This window comes from Staurois parvus, unplaced genomic scaffold (assembly GCF_062004578.1).
Source record: "Staurois parvus isolate SC_StPar_1 unplaced genomic scaffold, SC_StPar_1.0 ptg000920l, whole genome shotgun sequence".
In the NCBI taxonomy this organism is placed as follows: Eukaryota; Metazoa; Chordata; class Amphibia; order Anura; family Ranidae; genus Staurois; species Staurois parvus.
In genome coordinates, this window is record NW_028318716.1 from 467,985 (window position 1) to 474,182 (window position 6,198).

General features: G+C 43.8%; 1 protein-coding gene across 1 annotated transcript in view; it reads right to left on the reverse strand.

Annotated features, from left to right (window-relative positions):
- Positions 1 to 6,198, reverse strand: part of P4HTM (prolyl 4-hydroxylase, transmembrane) — a 91,901-nt gene that overhangs the window by 41,068 nt on the left and 44,635 nt on the right. The window lies entirely within an intron of this gene.

The following is a 6,198-nucleotide window of genomic DNA, read 5'->3' on the forward strand; positions in this document are numbered from 1 at the left end:
TTTATTATTTTTAATTTTTTATTACATTTTTTTAAAGATTACCATAGTAACATTGTACTACTTTGGGGAAGTGATCAGTATTTTTTTTTTTTTTTTTTTACACAATTTGCTTATAGCAAAGAATTACTTTGCTATAAGCAAGCATTTACTTGAATGACATCGATTCATTCAGGGGGTTTTTTTTTGTGCTTAGCTGTGATTTGGCCACAGCTAATCACATGACATGTGCATGTGACCTGCTGTGACCATTCACAGCTAGACACTAGTATACAATGGATGGCATGAATGAAGCCATCCATTGTATACAACTGTCATGTGACCTGCTGTGATTGGTCACAGCAGGTCACATGGTACCGGTACTCAGATCTGTCATCGGCCGTGTCCGAGGTACACGGCCGGTGACAGATCACGACGCTGTGCGGCTCTCCAACCGCGCGAACTGCGCATGTGCGGGAGGACGCCAAATGGCGTAGACCCCGGAAAGCTAATCCATTTTTGCGGCCGCCAAACGGCTATAGGCCGAGCAGCAAATGGTTAATATCCCCTTTTTTCTGTTGAATCATAGTTTTAGCGCTGCACTATTTTACTTATTTTATAGTAAGCAAGCCTACTTTTCAGCAATGGAGTCCTAGGTCTAAAGCCCAACTCCATCTGTAATGCTTTAAATTCTTTAGGAAAGCTTAGAGCAGGGGCGGACTGGCAACTCATGGGGCCCCTGGGCAATAGGGGATCATGGGGCCCCTGTGTCCTTGCCCAAACTCAAAAAAGCCTATGAAAAAGGTACAAGGGGCATCTCATGGGGCCCCCTACTGACCCCGGGCCCTCGGGCAGTGCCCGAGTTTCCAAATGGTCAGTCCGCCCCTGGCTTAGAGCATCTGTCCAGTTTTTATTGCCATCTTTGTGAAGGAACCATTCAGGCAGACTTTTTCGGAAGTGTTTTGTCTAACCAATTCCAAGACATTGGTCATGTGATCTCTGCCAAAGGCAAGGATCAGTGTTTAGGTAAAGCCACTGAAAAGCAGGCTCTTCCAATGGGTTCACGTAAGTGCAACATTTTCCTGCTGCCCATGACACTGTTGCCGGTTTGTCTTCCTTGGACCACTTTTGGTAGGTCCTGACCACTAGACATGTACATGCCATACATATTCGTTTCGTATGCATTTATTAATTGAAGAATTTTGTTTTGTCATATTTGTTACGTTGAACTGATTCATTTTCGGAATTCGTTTCGTATCTTCAGCATTCAAATCGTATACTCATTGGTTCGGGTAGATTCAAAAATTTTTTACAGTTTTTCTAGAAGATTGCTATACATATTCGATATATTATCAAATCAGACAGATTAAAATTGGAAGGATTCAATACTTTCAGACGCTAGCCAAACCCACTAAGAGAAATGGCATGAGATGATTGGACAATATTGACTGGCGTCATCTGCATCCGAATTAACGAATGGAATGAAATTCAGATCCATTCGTTACCTGAATCTAGATTATTGAACAAATCCGAAAACTGAATTCTTTTTACAATGGGCCCGAACTATTGTCGCATCATGTGACATCATCTGAATGAAACAAATAAATTTGTTAATTTCGTTCTAACTTTTTTCAGAAGTCCATTCAGAAATTCAGATACATTTTAGTCTCCGAAAAATAAATGTTCGTCTGAAAAACAAATCATAACAAAATGCACATCTCTACTGACCGCTGCAGACCGGGAACAAGAGCTGGAGTTTTGGAGTTGCTCTGACCCAGTGGTCTACCCATTACTATTTGGCCCTTGTCAAAGTCCCTCAAATCCTTACACTTGTCTATTTGTTTCTGCTTTCAACACATCAACTTCAGGGACAACATGGTCACTTGCTGCCTAATATATCCCACCAGGGGCGGACTGACAACTCATGGGGCCCCCGGGCAATAGGGGATCATGGGGCCCCTGTGTCCTTGCCCAAACTCAAAAAAGCCTATGAAAAAGGTACAAGGGGCATCTCATGGGGCCCCCTACTGACCCCGGGCCCTCGGGCAGTGCCCGAGTTTCCAAATGGTCAGTCCGCCCCTGGCTTAGAGCATCTGTCCAGTTTTTATTGCCATCTTTGTGAAGGAACCATTCAGGCAGACTTTTTCGGAAGTGTTTTGTCTAACCAATTCCAAGACATTGGTCATGTGATCTCTGCCAAAGGCAAGGATCAGTGTTTAGGTAAAGCCACTGAAAAGCAGGCTCTTCCAATGGGTTCACGTAAGTGCAACATTTTCCTGCTGCCCATGACACTGTTGCCGGTTTGTCTTCCTTGGACCACTTTTGGTAGGTCCTGACCACTAGACATGTACATGCCATACATATTCGTTTCGTATGCATTTATTAATTGAAGAATTTTGTTTTGTCATATTTGTTACGTTGAACTGATTCATTTTCGGAATTCGTTTCGTATCTTCAGCATTCAAATCGTATACTCATTGGTTCGGGTAGATTCAAAATTTTTTTACAGTTTTTCTAGAAGATTGCTATACATATTCGATATATTATCAAATCAGACAGATTAAAATTGGAAGGATTCAATACTTTCAGACGCTAGCCAAACCCACTAAGAGAAATGGCATGAGATGATTGGACAATATTGACTGGCGTCATCTGCATCCGAATTAACGAATGGAATGAAATTCAGATCCATTCGTTACCTGAATCTAGATTATTGAACAAATCCGAAAACTGAATTCTTTTTACAATGGGCCCGAACTATTGTCGCATCATGTGACATCATCTGAATGAAACAAATAAATTTGTTAATTTCGTTCTAACTTTTTTCAGAAGTCCATTCAGAAATTCAGATACATTTTAGTCTCCGAAAAATAAATGTTCGTCTGAAAAACAAATCATAACAAAATGCACATCTCTACTGACCGCTGCAGACCGGGAACAAGAGCTGGAGTTTTGGAGTTGCTCTGACCCAGTGGTCTACCTATTACTATTTAGCCCTTGTCAAAGTCCCTCAAATCCTTACACTTGTCTATTTGTTTCTGCTTTCAACACATCAACTTCAGGGACAACATGGTCACTTGCTGCCTAATATATCCCACCAGGGGCGGACTGACAACTCATGGGGCCCCTGGGCAATAGGGGATCATGGGGCCCCTGTGTCCTTGCCCAAACTCAAAAAAGCCTATGAAAAAGGTACCAGGGGCATCTCATGGGGCCCCCTACTGACTCCGGGCCCTCGGGCAGTGCCCGAGTTTCCAAATGGTCAGTCCGCCCCTGTATCCCACCCACTTTCAGTTGCCATTGTAATGAGATAATGGGGTTGCTTTACTAAAGCTGGGAGTGCAAAATCTGGTGCAGTTGTGCATGGTAGCCAATCAGCTTCTAACTTCAGTTTGTCCAGTTAGGGTTCGTGTACATGTAGCTGATAAACTGACATTCAGCAGCTTTTCTGCGTTTTTTTCAGCAGCCCCTGAACTCTCCCTAATGTTTTCCTATGTGTCCATGTACTCATCGTCGTTTACAGTCATTTACAGGCATTTGAGTTTATACTCATTTTTTGAACACAGAAAACTTGCATTCAGGAGTAGATTTTACCGGCGTTTCAAACGCCAAACGCTTGTAAACGCAGTTAACCGCATTTGCGTTTAGAAGCGTTTTTTAACTGTTCCATGTCCAGATGCTGTCCAGAGCCTTTTTTCATCATCAGAAATTCATGCAAAGGGTTTTCCATGTATTCAAATGGACCCGGTACACCAGCGCAGTCAGTTCCAGGTTTTGCTGAAGGAAAAATGGTAGAACGTGCCGCATTATGCTCATCATGGGATCCATAGTGAATACAACCAGAAAAGACAGGTCATCTCCACAAATACTGCTCTCTCTGCTTCTGCTCTCTCTATTCCTCTCAAAATGTCTGAAATAGTTACGGTAATTTTTTACTATTTTTCAGTGCATTCTGGGCATTTGGGAAGGTCTCCTAAGGTTATCTTTTAAAAACGCTTCTAAACGCAATTGCGCATAAACGCGGTATGCAAAGGCGGCTAAACTGACGTTTTTTTAACCTACGTTTTCCAGCAGTTTCCATCGTTCAGAAGAGTTTTCCAAACGCCCCGTGTACATGAGCCCTTAAAGCGGAGCTCCACCCAAAAGGGGGAATTCCTCTTTAAGGACTGCTCCCCCGCTCCCCATTAAGGATTGGCACCTTTGGGAGGCGGGGGGAAGCGGGTACTCGAATTTGACAGATACCCGCTCCCACTTCCGATCCGATCGCCTAGGCGACCGGAAGCGGAAGGTGTCCTCCCTCCCTCCCTGTAGTCTCCTGGGACACGTGACAGATCCCAGAAGACTACAGGACCATTCATGAAGCGCAGAGCTACTCACACATGTGCAGTGGGTACCCGGCTGTGAAGCCGCAAGCTATCACAGCCGGGTGCCCACACTGAAGATGACGGCCTCCTGGAATACAGGATGGCTGGTGAAATGGGCTGCGGGGGACACACCATGGGACCGAGGGACAGGCAAGTAGCTGCTTTTTCAAAGTCAGCAGCTACAGTTTTTGTAGCTTGACTTTTATTTTTTGACAGGGTGAGTGGAACTCCACTTTAAGCTTTAACAAAAAAAACTCTGGAAGCTGATTGGTTTCTATAAAGAGCTACACCAGATTTTTCACCCTCCAGTTTTAGTAAATAACCCCAATGTTATTCACTTTACCTGTCAGTGGTCACAATGTTATAGCTGAACAATGTATATTCAGATATAAATGTATCAATATTGACAGTTCTTTCTACTGTTGAGCAGTGATCCCATACCAGGAAACTTCTAACTGACATTTTGTTGCTTATTTTTGCCTAGCATGCGATTAACCATAGGCCGATGTACCATTTCTGTACATGACGGGAATTATACATACACAACAATGGATATTTGAATTGCATTTTTTATAGAACACATACAATGGGGCAGCACAGTGGCTAAATGGTTAGCACTTCTGCCTGGCAGTACTAGGGATGTTGGTTTGAATCCCAGCCATGGCACCACATGTCTGGAGTTTGCATGTTCTCCCTGTGCCTGCGTGGGTTTCCTCTGGGTACTCCAGTTTCCTCCCACACTCCAAAGACATGCTGGTAGGTGAATTGGATCCTGTCTAAATTGGCTCTAATATGTATATGAATGTAAGTTAGGGACCTTAAGATTGTACGCACCTTGAGGGTTAGGGACTGATGTGTATGTATGAATGTGAGTTAGGGACCTTAGATTGTACACCCCTTGAGGGTTAGGGACCTTAGATTGTACACCCCTTGAGGGTTAGGGACCTTAGATTGTACACCCCTTGAGGGTTAGGGACCTTAGATTGTACACCCCTTGAGGGTTAGGGACCTTAGATTGTACACCCCTTGAGGGTTAGGGACCTTAGATTGTACACCCCTTGAGGGTTAGGGACCTTACATTGTACACCCCTTGAGGGTTAGGGACCTTAGATTGTACGCCCCTTGAGGGTTAGGGACCTTAGATTGTACGCCCCTTGAGGGTTAGGGACCTTAGATTGTACGCCCCTTGATGGTTAGGGACCTTAGATTTTACACCCCTTGAGGGTTAGGGACCTTACATTGTACACCCCTTGAGGGTTAGGGACCTTAGATTGTACACCCCTTGAGGGTTAGGGACCTTAGATTGTACGCCCCTTGAGGGTTAGGGACCTTAGATTGTACGCCCCTTGAGGGTTAGGGACCTTAGATTTTACGCCCCTTGAGGGTTAGGGACCTTAGATTGTACGCCCCTTGAGGGTTAGGGACCTTAGATTGTACGCCCCTTGAGGGTTAGGGACCTTAGATTGTACGCCCCTTGAGGGTTAGGGACCTTACATTGTACGCCCCTTGAGGGTTAGGGACTGATGTGAATGTACAATATATATGTAAAGTGCTGTGTAAATTGATGGCACTATACAAGTACCTGAAATAAAAAAATTTGATTTTTGAAATACAGAGGCTCTTCAACTTTTTTTTTTTCTCTAGTTAAAACAAAGACCTTTTGCAAGTGACACTCTGATTAATCGTAAAGTAAATAAGAGCCTAACAACTGCAAATGGATGCGATCCAGGGCAGATTGTTTTAAAGGAAAACATTTAAGGAAAACACTGTCAAGGCAATGTTTAGTTTGAGAATACCCAGGGCTAGATAAACAGCCCTTACTTAATCGCCCCTGTCAATAAACGATTGTTTTTCAGCC